Source organism: Sebastes fasciatus, chromosome 9 (genome assembly GCF_043250625.1).
Source record: "Sebastes fasciatus isolate fSebFas1 chromosome 9, fSebFas1.pri, whole genome shotgun sequence".
Taxonomy (NCBI): domain Eukaryota; kingdom Metazoa; phylum Chordata; class Actinopteri; order Perciformes; family Sebastidae; genus Sebastes; species Sebastes fasciatus.
Window position 1 is genome coordinate 9719315 of NC_133803.1, and position 15951 is coordinate 9735265.

Genomic DNA, 15951 nt, shown 5'->3' on the forward strand with positions numbered 1-15951 from the left:
TACTGCCCACACCCTGTATTTTTCTGCTCGTAAACCAGTGATTTCATTGGCTCTCAGATATGCCACTTGTTCTAACACTGGAGTTGAATAAGTCCAGTGACCTGCACTCACACATTGCATTGTATAGGGCGAAAAAATGGCATAATTATTCCAGTGAGTGACCGGCGCAGCTTTACTGTGCCTCGTCTCTCTGTGTGTGTCCTGGCAGCTGTAAGGCTCTGGTTGCGTGTCAAGCTCGGTCAGACACATGGCTGCTAAACGGAGACGAGGCTGCACCTCTTCACACTACAATCCACGGTCTCCAGAAGGGCTGTGCATGGAGGATTACAGGCATTTTCAGATTACTGCTCAGCAAGACTGAACTGTCTGCCGCTCTGACCCCCTTTTTTTTTTTCTTTTTTTTTTTCTTTAACAGGGGGAATGGATAGCTCACTGATAATATACAGATAAAACACACAATCATGTCAAATAATGTATCAGGATATGTGAGAGGGTGTAGTTTGTGTGGGGCAGCAGTGGCGTGTAATTTGATCTAGTTCAATTTCAGGAGTTTTTCCCCTCTCAACCACTTTTTTGCATCTCTCTTAATAAGAGAAGGAAATGAAAGAAATTGTGATTAGTGACTGATAAAATATGTCTTAATTGTTCAAATAACACATTGCTCTGTGGTGTGGGGGCAAAAGGGGCCGCGTCAGTTTGGCTTTGATTACAGTAAACAACCGCATGGATAAGCGGTTACACACACACACCCCTCTCACCCAGCCCATAATGTCTCTAATCATGGATGTCTTAATCAAACTGAGCAAAACATAAAGAATTGGCTGGCACTGTGGATTAGGTAGCAGGGGTTAGGAATGTGGGGGAAGGGTGCTACTCCTCAACGTAGGATGACTAACATCGAAGCTCTGGTGCCAGGAGTATGCCCTGTCCATCTGCCATTCCACTCACCCACCCACCCACTGACACACTAACAGGTGCGTGCACGCAGATACAGTACACGTGTGTTTTCTGTGCACGCGCCCCTCCCATACCCCACCCCACACTCTGGTCCTACCCCTGTCCTCACTTAGCCTGGGCAGCAGATGGTGAGGGGGGCAAGGCTTGTAGCCCCCCTCCCAACTCCAAGCCACCAGCCCATCACTCCCTATTTTTTTTCCCCCCACGAACACCACCCCACCCCTCTTTGTGTTGTTGAAGAGCCCGAGTGTTGAAAGGCGAGCCCCAGCTTGTCCCCCCCACCACCACCACCACCCCAAATCCTTGGCTGGCTGCCATTGGCGGGACTCAGTCAGGTGTCCTAATGCTTCAGTTAGGGGAGGAAACGCTGGTTAATCTGCCCATCGCGTGCCACCGGCCATGGCCTGGCCTCTTTGTGTCTGGCACCCCTCTGATCAGTCCCTCCACCCCTTCATCTGTCTTTCCCCCGTCTCTCCCAACCCAGTTTCTCTATACCCCAAGACAGTGTCATCTTTTCTTAAAGAACATCCCGTCTTCCTCTTGGGATGTGTTTTTAACCACATTCTTTATCAGACAAATCCAGTAGTTTTGACAGTTGTACTACCTTGTTGTTGATGGATTGGACTATTTTATTATCCTACCGTCATTAAACCCCTTCTCTATTTTGTGCTGACTCATCACAGGCATCCAGTATATTCCTGCAAATGCGCCTTACAGGAAAATTGTTGCTTTTGAATATTACACCATTCTGCTTTATAACTTATAACTCTACTGCTGCTCATACAGTTTTCAGCTTTCAGTGCATACCATGTGTTGAGATGTATAACTCCAACCACTTCCATCTTTGTCAATCTCAAGTTATAGTGAATCATTGTGAAATAATGTATTCTATCAAAGTTGCTCCTAAAGAAATACTTGAAGTTAATACTAAATTGCTACAAATTAAATTGAGGTACTAAAGCATCAATGTACTTAAGAGTGGACTGAAATCCACATCTCTTGTGTAGCTTTATCATCTTTTCTTATTTTCGTATTTTGCTCTCGATCTTTCCTGCATCATATAGGTGAATGTTTATCTCATTATACAGAGGCAGCATCATCCCGTAACTCCTGGAAGGTGCACAGCTCTGATTAGGATGAATGATGCTTGGATGCTACTTGGAGGAGGCTGATACGGTGCGGTTGCATAACCAGAGCGAGGTCATTACCATTTGACCCCTGCTGACCTCCTTTTTGATTGACCCTGGGCTTGGTCACCGCTTCAGAGCACAGGCAGGAGTATAAGGTCAGAGTTCAAAGTATCCTCAGCTGTGCTGTCATGGAAACAGCAGCATGTGCTCTTCTGATGGTCAGTTTTAATCTGAGGACAGTGGTTCAGTTTCATTTGCTGTTATTTTGTCTCACCTTTTGAAAGGTTTGGTGTTTATTGTACTCCTTTTTAAAGCTGCAAAACCACTTGTTTTTATATGGCTACAGCTACAGCTAAACTTAAGATATTAATCTTTGTGGGCTGATATCAGATTTGGAAATACATCATACAGATAGATGTAATGGTTCCTAGTGTAGTACTGATGCTTCCTGGGTTGTTTTGGGGATTATATGGCTGCAAATTTGCCCGGTTGACGCAGCGTTGTGAACTGCTCCTTACATTTTATGGATTAGTTCTTTGTGCTTTTCTTGCCATTTTAGCATTTTTACATGTTTTCTTGGGGTTTTCCATCGTGTGCTGTGTGCAGCTTAGTATAAATCTCCCGTCTTCAGTGTTGTGACCAAAGCTTCAGGATCCGCCATTGTGGTCAATCGAAACACACCCGTGGTTTGTTTTTCCACTTCCTGTTTGTGACCGTTGTGAAGGGTTTCCTTGCAATCAGTGCTGCGGCAGGGGGGGAGAGAAAAATCAATACTTTCAATGTAACGTGCGGCCAATGGAATAAGGGAATGATTTATGTAGGGATGGCTACTCCCCGAATCAGATGGGATTTGTGTTTGGTGGCCGGATGAGTGGAGGGGAGGAGGGGTGGTGGCACAGAGACCCAGAGCAAAAAGAACTATAAAAGGTTAAAAAAAAAAGTGTGCTTCACTGCTGTTGATCGTGGCACCACTCCTCTCCTTCTCCCGCTGTCCCTCTCCTCTCTTTTCATCTCTCAAACACACCACGCTCTCTGACTGTCCCGCTTAATCTTAGCGCTGTAGTATTATGAGACTAAAGACCAACGGGACGCACACACACACAGCACGCAGCACGCATACACACACCAGGAGTTTAGCAGGTTGTGGACCACCAGCCAGAAACAACATATGCCCCATCTCGTCTCCTCTCCAGATTAACGGGAGCATGTTAATATCACCGTACAGTCAGAGAGGAAGGGATAGGGGCAAGGGGGTAGGGAGGGGTGGGAGATGAAAGGTAGAGGGAGAGTGTAAGCAGACAGACTGAGATTCAGAGGGAAGCGCGAGGTAGGAGGAATGAGAGCAAGTCTGCGAGGGAAGGAGGTTGAGAGCAAGTCTTGGAAAGAGACAGAAAGATGGAAGTGTGGAGGCGGGAAAGAGCGAGAGAAGCGAGGACATAACAACCATAGAAAAATGTGTGTTTGCTTTATTGCAGTGGCCCCACCTACCCCTCCATCCTGTTAAGGAGGCACAATCCTAAGGAGGAGGGGTAGGATCCCCTCCCTCAGCCACCGACACACACACATGCTCGCTCTCTGGCTCACACACACACTCTGCTCCGTGCGGGAGCAGTCGCTGAAGAGCTCTGGATAGACCGTGCAAGGTTCTGCAGGTGTCCCACCCTTCTCCCATCACATGGATGCTTTAGAAGGTACTGTTTCCATTTGTTCCTTCCTCCTTTCTGCCATTTACCCCAATTCTTCTTCAGTTTTCTTTGCTTTGCTGTTTCTTCCTTCTTCGCTCGAAGATTTCCTCTCTTCATTGTCCGGAGTAATCTGCGAGCCTCTGCTGCTTATATGTTTGTGTGAGATTGCATGTGCGTTTGTGTGAGGCTGAATGCATGCTCGTGTGGTTGTTTACAAGCTCTACTGTAGCCGCAGGTCAGACAACTTTAGTAGAGTGGATTCTATTAGCTACATGTGTTTCAGCTCGATTGAATTTTATTATCATGTAATACCTTTTCAAAACTAATTTTATGGGGGTCGTGGCTTTGGCTGCTTGTTGGATTATTTAGTCTCGCCTTTTATTATTTTTATTGGCGCTCAACTCTTAAGGGTGGAGGGAGACAAAGCGCATTATGAATGCTCTGTGTACACCCTCTATATGCGTATTCATGATGTTTGGGTAGAGGCTTTCAGTCAAGTCGAGTCTATTAGAAATACGTGGCAGCATTTTTACAATAAAAGCAAAGTATTGCATTTTTTTGGATGTGATAGTGATGATGGTGAGTGTGAAAGAGTTGGAGGTGAACATAGTGGAGTTTTTTTACATGAACGGTTGTCACATTGCCCAGAATTTATTACAGTAACACAATTTAAAAAAAACTGAATCAGTTGAGTTGAGGCCATGCTGCATATTGTTGGTCTTTTCATCATAAAAAAGTAGACTTGTGTGTCACATAGAAACTTAATTAGTAAATGTTGAACCAGATTATATGCTTTGTTTGAGAGAAATAAGGGACATGGCATCGAAAATAGCTAATAATCCTATAACGTGGAGTGAGTGAGTGAATGAGTGAGTGAGTGAATGAGTGAGTGAGTGAGCGAATGAGTGAGTGAGTGAGCGAGTGAGGGAGAGCACATGTCCTGCATGTAACGTGCTGTATTGGCGAGCACCCAATACACCCCTCTTCTGCTCATACTAGAGATGGAGGTAGAGGAGCAACACTCCTCTAATATTACTATGAACATTTATTGTTATATGCAACCGAATCTTAACTTCTAAATTTGTTATAATTCTACATTTAACATCCCTTCCATTTTATGCGACATATTTACAGGGATGACTAAGCTAAAATGCGTAGTTATTTTGTTTAGTCTACCCCGAGAATTTCTTAAATTAATTAGACATTTGTCTCACTTTCCTAGCTTTTGTGTGCTTGCTTAAGACATCATTATGACCGTACATTCTGTAAATGACCAACAATATTGAAGTTTTCAGGACAGCCCTACTCGTATTGTCAATCAGTAGCATTCAGAATGTGTCCAGGTCATCACATCCCTGTTTGGAAATTAAATTGGTGACCATTTGTTCAAACAGACCTGACAAATAACCTCCAAATCCATCCTGCAAATCTGTTCCTTCCACAATATCTCCCCCCCTCATCCCTTTCTTCTGCTCATCCTTTAGGTTAAAGCAGTGTCCTCTCTCCACGACCCCCCTTTTTTTAAGGCTTATATTGACCTGTTAATAGTATTATCCACAGAGCGTGTGGCAGGGCCGGGGTCACATCCCTCTAGGGTTTGGATGGTCAGCCCTCTGGCCACAGTTTGGTCGGAGAGCGGCCAATAGGACCTAAGCTGTGGTCATCCTTCAATCTAGCTCCTTTCACAGCAGAGGTCACGCGAGTCAGAGGGTAATAAGTTTAACCCCTCGAGGGGTGAGGAGTCAGAGGTCACAAACAAGGCAATAGGGAGAAGGTTTGCATCATCAATCAGTGGCACTCCTGGTTATATCTGTGCATATTGATGACACACGCTCCTTTCTTCCAATCTCATTTGCATGGCTTCCTAAACACAAAGGGCAGCCATTATGATCATATCAATGTGAACAAAAATAACATTGGTATTGTGAAGAGGCTCTTCCAGCTTATACAATAATGTTTTTTTAACCTTTCTTTGTGTCATTTTAACACACTTCATTATGCAGACATTTAAATAAGATCCTGATTAATGTTTGTAAATGCCATCCACTTTTATAAATGGTTATGCTGCTCAGTCCATTTCCCCCAAAAATGCCTGTACAAAAGAAAACATGTTCTCTTTGCAGGAATCAGGTGTTCTGCTATCTTTTTATTACTGCTTTAAATGTTTGTCTAGGCTAAAAAAAAAATGATTTCATAGATTAAATGTTGTTAATATAACTAATTTGAACCACTAACGTACTAATTTATCCAATATGTGGACTGGTTATCTGTGTTTGTAGCTCTTGCGTGCTACACCCTTAATACCATGCTGCATTGAATGTGAACCGCTGAACACGAGGACCATATCAATATTTTGATTTGTTTTTCTTGTTAGGGAAAACTAGTAATCATTGTTTTACGACGGCTTTATGTGAATGATCATCGGTTTATTTGTAGGGGTGTGGCCTTTTTAGTGCACTTCCACAATGTTTTGCTAATGTACATCATCTCGGCCTCACAGGTGTCTTTAAATACATGGCACTATTCAGCCTTTAAATGGGATGTTATTAAAATAATGCCCCCCAATGATCGTGTGACATTTCCTTAAATTCTACCGCAGATGAGCGAGTGTATCCCTCCTTGTAAATCTGAAATGGTGCTGTGCTGATGTTTCAGCATCTCCCAGAGGTCTCCTCTCCCTGGCTGATGTTAGCGATGTGTCAGCATTAAGCTAGGCCTGCCTGCTAGGCTGCTGGGGCCGTGGTGGCGACCAGCCCAGCCTGGCCAAAAGCCAGACCAGACATGTCTTGGCACCAGACAACAGAGACGTGACAGGATCAAGGATTGGGGGGGGGGAATATGCTCATACAGTATGCAGTGTTGTTGATCCATGTTACCAACAAAGTGCAACGATACTCATATTATTCACATTCCTAAAGGATTTAAAAAATTAAAGATTTTTTTTCCCCCTGTTTTTCTTATTTGATTCAACAGTGAACCGCGAAGGGAGAAAGAAACGATGGGAGGGAGCAGAGGATGAAAGAAGACATGCGACAAAGATCCCAGGTCGGACTCCAAACGAGGATGTCGTAGATGCATGGTACGTTCCTTCCTTCCACCAAATGAGCCACCAAGATTCTCCTGATGTGTGTTACTTTAAGGGAGGCTCCACATGCACATTACATAAATGGGTTGTGGTGCATGTATGTTACACCGAGCACACTATAGGATGTGTGCATGCCATTAAGTGTGTGAATAAGAGAGATGTACATGTTGCTCCGTCAGCTATTGCACAGACAGAGACCATCAATCACCAATGCATGGTGAGCCGCATTGCTCTTTTCCCGGTCCCTCAAGTCCTTTCTCTGGGCTGGAATTACACAGCATTTTACCTGCAACACTGCATTTTTTTTTCTGGACTTTGTCTTAACCCTGCACCGTAACTCAAGCAACACATTTGTGCGGCGCCATGTCTTTTTAAACTATGACGAGAGGTGAAATTTTATGGTCTAACTTATAAATCAGCCCCATATGCTGTATACTGTTTCTATCAGGTTTTTGATTCTCTAGTTGCAGTAAAATGTGCACAAGGTGAAGTCTGTAATGTTCCATGCTGTCTTAAAATAACAGTATGAGTACCACGTATGTTATTGCAGGCCCTTCCCTTGCTGCGACTACTGTATGCCTTTTATTAGCCTCACAACAAGGCTTCTCCGTGCCTGCTTGACATCTTGTTTGCCTACATGTACCTGATGTCAGTTGTTAAAGAGCTCTGCGTGCACCTCACCCCCATATGAACTACCCGTTTCTTTAGTCCTTATGTTTGACCACTAGGCACATTCTTCCTATGCCTTGTATTTTCCTTTTTACCACTTACTGTATAGATCTAATTTTGTAATTTATATGGTCTCTCAAAACTCCCTCATTTGCTGTTTTGAATTATGTAGAAAACTTAACAACACACTTCATCAAACAAAGCAAGGACACCATCAAATTAGCTCTATGGTATGGGCAAAAGCCAGCTGTATTTGATCGATGAGTGTTGAGACCTTGGGCTTTGGATAAGACTTGAGGGTGAGTATGCTGAGGGCTACGGTTTTGGAGAGCGCGTGTGATAATCAGCAGGTGGACCGGTTATTGTGATAAGAGCAGGTTGATCAATCATGCAGTCAAGGTCTTCTCCTTCAGACAGTTTGATCAGCTGAAAGGTTCACGTCATATTTATCTCCTGAACTACAACAGTGGCTAACTTAAATAGGGTAAAAACTTCCCTGCCTTTCTAAAACTATTCATATAGGTTTAATATATTCTGTCTTTGTTAAGGGTGGAAACAATCTTTTAATTCTATTTCAGCCACTTAAAATGTATAGAGTACTAGAAAATAAAATAGATAAAAATGTATAAAAGGAATGAAGTGTTTAGTGTATTGTAAAGGGGGTAGAAATGTCTATTAAGACACGTACAGATGTTTTTTTTCCCGGATGAATGTAGAAAGAAACCTGCCCTCTGATGGGGTCTTACTGAAGTGATACGGTGCCCGGGTTGTCAAGAAATGCTCTTTGTAAAGGTCACATATTACTGCTCGCTATGTTGTGATGCAGCCAATAAAACAGCCAATAACTGACCCTGTGAAACATGCACTAATTAGAACGTTTTGTCAAGGGTTTTATCCTCACGATTGAAAATATGCCATTTAAAGAAATATAAAATAATCCTACAGCCTCGTTGATGAAACGGTTTAAACTACGCTCTTAAGTAATGACTTAACCAGGGACCCATAATTGAGTAGTTATTAAAAAACAGACATTGATAAGCAAACTTATGATTAGATATGAAGTTCCTTCTGCTTATGTTGGGATCTGCAAGTTTGAAAGTATACATCACATGTGGCCCGAGTCGAGCCATGTGCTAACATTCACAACACCTTCATAGGCATACAGTAGATACAGTAGTTAACCCACATACTGGTACCGTGTAGGTTACCACACTGTTAGACCTGCAGAGAGGAGCACAGAAGACTCTTCATTACAAAAACCTTCTTTTATGGCCCATTCTTCAACATGACTCAACATTTTAAAAAGCGTGTTCAAGTTTATAAGGCAAGTTGATTTATAAAGAGTGCTGAAATTTAATATTACGTGATCACATTTTTGTTCTGTGTATTTTATGAGTAAAAAATAATCATACCACGGGAACTAGTTTATAAATGTGCCCCGTGTTTAAGTGCATATTGTTTTAGGGAGATGCTTTGATCATTCCTGATTAAGCTTTGTAAAACCGAGTTGCTACTTCATGTAAGATTTAGTGATACTGTATTTAGGTAAGGAGAGATGTTGATGAGATGGCGAGGCCTCATTCAGCGCCGGTGCCGTCTGTTAAATCAAGGTGATGAACAGGGACATTGAAATGACCAGAGGCCTATAACAGAATGCTCCCTGGGAAAAGGCCAGTCCTCCACCGGGCCTAAATCGACTCCCCTCTCATTTACATGAGACATAAATTCACATTTAAATGGCAGAAAATTGCTCGGGTGGCTGATACACTGGGGCATATGAAATTATAATTGTAGTCAGCCGTGTGTATGTGTGTGTGTGTGAGGGTGATATAAGATTGAAGAGATGTGTGGAGGAATTATGTTTCCAATAACTGAGATGGGATGTAAATATGGTCAGGAGAACAGTCGGTAGTCTGATGTGCTATCGGCCCATTTCATCTGAGACTGCAGTGCAGGGGCTAAATGGCAGCCAGTGCCACACCGAACGAATGGCAAATCAAAACTGCTCTCCACAGTACTATAGAGAAGTGTTTTATATGAAATTAAGTATCTAGTCTAAATAGAGTGTTTGGCTGCCAGCAGATTGTTTTTGTATAGGTAAGAGGGACGCAACTAACAATTGTTTTATTATTGATTCATCTGCTTATTATTTTCTCGATTAATCTCTTGGTCTGTAAAATATCAAAAATATTTCAAAAACATTGGAAAATGTCCAAGATGACGTCTTCCAATATCTTGTTTTTTTCTATCAAAACCAAAGTTAATCAGTTTACAGAGATAAAAAAGAGAAAAGCAGCAAATCCTCACATTGGAGAGGCTGAAACCAGAGACTGTTTGGTATTTTTGCATAGAAACTGACTTTTATCAAAATAGTTGTTGATGAATTTTCTGTCGGCCAAATAATCGAACAATCGACTAGTCGTTGTAGCTCTAAAGATTAGTAACCCTGTTATATTAACGCCCATGACCACTCACAAAAAACATGGAAATTGAATGCAAGACTAATCACTGAAACAATGATAACATCACTTTAGTTTTATATAATACACATTCTATAAGTTTTCATGTGCATCTCATTGTCCTATATTTGACATGGCGTAAATGGCTTGTGCTGTAGCAGACCTCGTTGTGCCCCCTCCTCATCCTACTGCCCATCTTTCCCTCCCTTTCTTAGTAGTTTTTTTTTCTTTCACCTCTCGTCTAACGGAAAGGCTGGAACAAATACACATGTCACATCAGTTCACCGAGATCCCAATTGTTTTTAGCCAGCGTGCACCTCCTGAGAGGTCTGTGGGTTGACTGTGTTTCTCAGCATGGCTTCGTATACGCAACCCCAACCCCACATCATTTCACACAGCTCTTGCACACCATGCAGAGCATGCACTCCGATGTACAGACTCATACATTGTACATGTACATCTGCATTTCTCTGCATTCACTCTCGCACACTGTTTTCTATCTGAATCTCTCCACATGTCATTCAGTCCAAACTGGACCATCAACAAACAGTACAATATGGCTCACCAGGAGGCCCCTCACAGACCTGTTTCATAATTTGGGCTGCTCTGTCCATTGTATCGGCCTCCTTTGATAAATTTACCTCCAACTGATACAATGCGTCAGTCTTTTTGTCTGAGGAAGACAATTGCTTGTACAGCGTAGGTCCAGGGCCTTAATGAAGTGTTAAAGCTACTGGGCACAAAGGTCGTATTTTGCTCCTAACATTAAATGACAGCTAACGGAGCAGACAACTCTGTGAAAGGATGGAGACTAAAGTTCATATGGTGATATCATTATTTTATTGTTCGGTGCTGTGTGTGGAAGTTAGTAAAGCGTAAAGCAAATTTGTTCAAAACTGAATTTGAAATAGCCATTGATGAGTCACAGTGAGAGGCTAACTGAAGAAAACAATGAGGATCAGGATCTTGACCTTCCCATGCTATCTCTGTCCTTAGCTAAAGACATGAATGGTAAAATATGGGGTTTGAGTAGCATTATTTGCTAAATCAAAACCTTAACATTTTTTTTTATTGTGTTAAGGACTTATTTGTAGTCATTGTAAGGTCAGGGGTCACCAGTATTAGCTTAGATTGACCATTTTGTCCTTCTCAGTCTTTTCTCCCTCCCTTTTCAGTACTCTGGCCGTTCTACTCTTTATTTTCAAGTTTAACAGCGGGGCTAGTTGAAACACAAGACAGGTGTAGGCAGAAAGAGAGATACAACATAAGATTATTTAGTTTTTGTTTTTTTTAGGTTATTAAACGTATTAAATTGCAAATATATTCGCAGCAACTTTTATTAGTCTTCAAAGAAAGCGGTTTTGCACGTTTCCTTTTGAAAACCAAATTATGTGGCTTACAAGCACAGTTATTGTTTGCAAAGCAACCTGGACAGCATAAAGGTGAGCCTTTTACTGAAGATGATATCAGACGAGCAGAATAATCTTACATTCTTCCTTAATAGCAGCTTTGCATGATTTTTTTATGCTAAAGTGTTGGGGGGACAGGTTGGGGGGGGCCTCATGATGTTGGGACAGATGGCATTTAGCTCTAGCTGTGCCGAGCTCAGTGGGACCCGAAGCTTAAGAGGTTAGGCCTGTCAAAACCACTCTGTTCATTCACTGCCTAACAAAGTGTGGACTGTCAGCCTGTTCCGTTTAATAAACTTAAGATTTTTCTTTTGTCAACGCCGGAGCAACACTTTGCAACTCGATGACCTGAATATCCCAACATGCATGGAGGCTCAATGGAAAAGATGGCACCTCTGGCCAAAGACTTTCCAGAAATGTGTGGACATATGTCTGATTTGGTCAGTTAAACTGTAATAGCTGATAGTGTTTTGTTAATTAAAGACAATGAGCTTGGGTCATGGGGCTTTTTCAGCAAGATGTATGCGTGATCATGATGAATATGTTGGCCTATTACATGAAACGTGTTTCGATAGAATCCAGCATTAAGTGACTGTCTAAAAAACCTCAAGGATAAAAGGCCAGTCAGTATCATGTTTATCTCATATTTTTGATACACCAGTGCAACAAATCTCAGCATAAATTACATAATAGTTTACAGTGTAAATGCAGACAAGAAACACTGGGAAAGAAAAGTGGGATGACATTGAACAAAGTTATTAGGCTAGAATCAAACCGGGATCGCTGTGGTTATGTGGTATTAACCCCTAGGCCTCCGGGACGCCCCATATTTAGCATTTTTGTGCCACACTTTGAATCTAGTCCACATAAAATGTGACATTTTCAAAGCATCACACTTAACCACAAGAGGGAGACATACTGTAACATGCGGAGTGATTCTTGACCATACTGTACATTGCCCACACAGGACCACACTGCTATTCTGCACTCAAAAACGCCTGAAGCACAACAAATACATACTTGTGTCAGAATATCCTAAACTCTCGTGTGATCGTGAGTAAATATGTTTAATTTCACCATCTCGCCTCCGCTCTCTCCCCCATCTCTCAATTTGTTTCAGTGTTTGTTGGGGTCAAAGGCTGAAGGCTGGTGAGTGGTGACCTGAGCGAGAGACCTGGGTGACATCTGACCTCTAACTGGGTGTGTGGCTGACCCTGGAGGATACGGCTCAACAATGGGAGGCACGTGCCTTGGCCTTGTCACCATGGTAACACGGGACCTTTTGGAACGGTAGGGGGGGTCGGGTCAAAGCTTGGTCTTTATCCTGATCGGTGTTAACCTTCTGCTGCCAATTTACTCTTAGAGATATAAAAGCGTACAGAACAGGGGGTGTGTGTTTTTTGTGAATGAGTGAGAGACGGGCCACGAGTGAAGAATCTGAAGGGCTGACTGGGTAATCTCTGCAGGCAACTGTGATGGTGCTTTAAATTCTCACAATCACCTGGAGAGATTCTGCAGTTTGTCTAATATGCCTTAAAAAACTCAATAACAAAAAAAACATGAATTCTTAAACATGAATTAATTAAAACATTAGTTATGTTTTTAACAATATGTTAACTGTATTTCATCTTCTCTCTGTCACAAACCATACAAAGAAAAGTCTTTGTCTGAGCAACACATTTAATCTTAGTGTTTTCTGCAACATGTCAGAAGGAGACCAAATTGTTTACCAAAGGTTGGCTCAAAAACTGTCTGCCTACGTGAAACGGCAATCAAAGAAGATTTCACGCTCTAGCTTAAGGTAATGATCATTGCACAATGGAAGAGATGTTGCCATGTGACACTTTTGCTTAATCTTTTTATGCCTCACCGTTACAAGTCAAAACAGTTAGTGGTTGTTTAAAAGAAGAAAAGAGGGCCGATTATTGAATTACAGTCTTGAATGAGGGCCAACAGGTGCAGTTCACCTGGAAGAAAACGTGTTTCACACTTTATACTTTGCGTCTTTGATACTGTGCAAGCTGCTTGCTCGCCACAGATAACCACCGCCACCCTGATCCTACATTCACCCTGCAACCCCCCTTCAACACAGCACTATACCCATATATACTAAATATTTCTCTTCAGGTTCCATGTAATGTAATATTTGACACATCTGCATGTTTTTTCTTCATCGCTACTACCAATCCTCCTGTCTCTGGCCTGAGTCCTTTCCCCGCTATTACCCCTCCTCCACCTCTGCTTTTCCTGTCTCATCCCCTTCTCCTTGGGTTCTGCTGTGTTTTGGTGAAATCTCAGCTGGCAACTGTGAGTCGTTCACTAGCTGCTCTCACAATGGCCTCTGGGATTATGCTAAACACAGCGCCTCGGCTGCTCTCCCCATCGACCGGCGTCAGCGACGCCCTTTGGAGCACGCAGGAAAGAGATGGAGGGCTCTCAATGAAGATGTCACTGCAATTACACAAGCGCGTTTCACAGACACCCTCTCGGTCTGCTCTTCCTCCTCTCGCATCCCCCTTCCCCACTTTTTAAGAAAATTTCTTTTCGACGGTCTTTTGAAGTGCAGCCTCATCTCTTGCAGCTCTTTCATAATGCATGCCCATTTTGAATTTGCATGAATTCACTTTCCAGATGCTACTGCTGCCATCTTGACTTACAATGATGTGTACTGTACAGTATCTATTGAATTATCGTCGCATGAAAAGAATAATAATGGCTTGTTTTGATGAGTTTGGGTTATTTCTCTATCACTCATCTCACCATTAAGAGATCTTGCAGAAGGATCAAAATGTGTTGTGAACTACTGAGCCTTTGTTGCCCCTGCACGGATGTTGGGGTGAAGGAAGACCTTTGTGATGTGGATGATACTGCATCAGGAACTGATTGGCTGATGCTCTATAGCCAACAGTACCTGATGCATTGCCTTCAGCATCAAAAGAGACGTCACATAGTGCTGCATGCTCCGAAAAATGTAATTCATTAGTGTATTAGCCCTTTGTATATGAGTTTTCAATTTGTATTTTTGCTCTTAGGACTGTTAGACAGTGATAATGAACAGATTCTCAGCAATATACTTTACACACCTGCCCCAGAGTGTGTGCATATTAGTCACCATTGTGGGCTGGGGGATTAGGTAAAAATGATAACAGAAATGTTGTGAAATTCAAAGCAGTATTATGTTAAGGTCTAATCTATTCCTTTTACATTTAAATATATGTTGATGCAATCTGGTGTATTATGTTCCCCCTCTTGTTCACTTAAGTCCAAATGTGTTGCCTGTTTTTTTGAGGTCATATGTTAGCGTGTTTTTTTTTCAGGCTAACTTTTCTGTACACTTACTGTTTTAATGCATTTAACTACATTTTTGTACAAATGTTCAAATGTACTGTTTCAGTTAGATCAGTGCTTTTGTAAAATCAGTGTGAGAAGGATCATCTGCTTTGACTTCAATAACATTTCTGTAGAGACTTTCTCACACCTAGAAGTGCACCGGGGAGACACACACGCACACACGCACACACGCACACACACACCTACGCCTCGCCTCTGTGATTTGCAAGCATGACTTGTCTCATTTGGTTCCAGAGAGGAATAGGACCAAGGGGAACGTTCTCTCATCCTCTCTTTCATCAGTCTTGGATAAAATCTTCTATTAATCTCTATAAACTTCTTTGATTAATCAAGTGCTTTATCTCAATGTCTCTGCCTTTTTTGTGCATCTGTTGAATAGCTTGCCAAGTAAAATAAACTTTTAGTGAAGAGTCGAGCCTTTGTGCAGTCATTTTTTGGGTCATCCATGTTTGTGAAAGTTATTTATTTGCCTATTTCCTGTGCCATATTCTGGTTCATTCAGTCATCATGTGAGCAGACCTGAATATCACTATAGTGCAGGACCTGGAACTCTGCTCTTAAATTCTCAGTTTTAATGTGTTTAATCTGGTAAACTCTCACTGATTACATGTTAAATACATTAAAGATGAAATACTGGGTTTGTGTCTTGGAAGAGAAGAATCAGATTTTTGCCAGGTAAAGTCTGAGTTTGACTCGGCACCTGAAGGGTATCACACCACGCAGAATCTATCTACTCTTGTCATCCACACCCTGTGAGGAAAGGTCAGAAGGTCAGCATTAAAGGAGGTGGTGCCAAGTCCATTTCTATCCACTCATATCAGCAGCCTGTTGGCACACCACACATGCGTACGCACACACAAACGCACAATAACTTGCTGTCTCTTCACCCACGGGAAATCCAGGAAGCCATGCCAATTCCAGCAGATGTTCCTGAAGCGCAGGCATCTTGTAAACACCATGAAATGTATTAGAGGCTAATGTAGTGGTTGCTGACAGAGGTCTTCAACACATGACTTGATTTTAACACCTGCTGCACACACATACTGTACATATCCCTCACAGCATGACAGGGTCTGCATGTTACAACCCCCAAAAGTTCTGGAGGCTCATTCTTAAAATAACATACAGAAATGGTGTAGGCCTATACAAATTAAAGAGGACCTATCATGCTTATTTTCAGGTTCATACTTGTGTTTTGGGTTTCTA